The 393-nt window shown below is 36.6% G+C and overlaps 1 protein-coding gene across 1 annotated transcript in view; it reads left to right on the plus strand.

Moving 5' to 3' along the window:
- The window catches only part of nisch (nischarin), a gene marked incomplete at its 3' end in the record, with an annotated part of 29,171 nt that overhangs the window by 4,342 nt on the left and 24,436 nt on the right, over nucleotides 1-393 (plus strand).

Here is a 393-nt window from a genome sequence, read left to right on the forward strand (position 1 = left end):
TATACCGACCACACACACACATTGTGCATCCGCTCTCAGTCAATAACAATAATGCACTACGTCAGTGATTGCACTACATTATTGCACAACTTTGACCGAAACAACGTTGACTAAAAGAGGACTGGAATTGATTAACACTCTGCTATGTGATTGGCGATAATGTGAAATAAACATGATTTGTGTTTAATGTGTTAAAATATGAAAATGGCTGTTTGGGTCTGCAGCAGAACAGAAAGCAGGAACTTCAGATTGTGAGAAAACGTCACTGGTTTTACATCTCATGTACAGAAATGGAGAGAGAATGAACTAGAGAAGGTCTGCAACTAATGATTAGTCTTAGTTCATTAATAAATTGTTCATACAGTAATAAAAATGTCCATCACAAAGTGCAAG

This window comes from Morone saxatilis, unplaced genomic scaffold (genome assembly GCF_004916995.1).
Source record: "Morone saxatilis isolate NCDOM2014 unplaced genomic scaffold, NCSU_SB_2.0 Contig18, whole genome shotgun sequence".
In the NCBI taxonomy this organism is placed as follows: Eukaryota; Metazoa; Chordata; class Actinopteri; family Moronidae; genus Morone; species Morone saxatilis.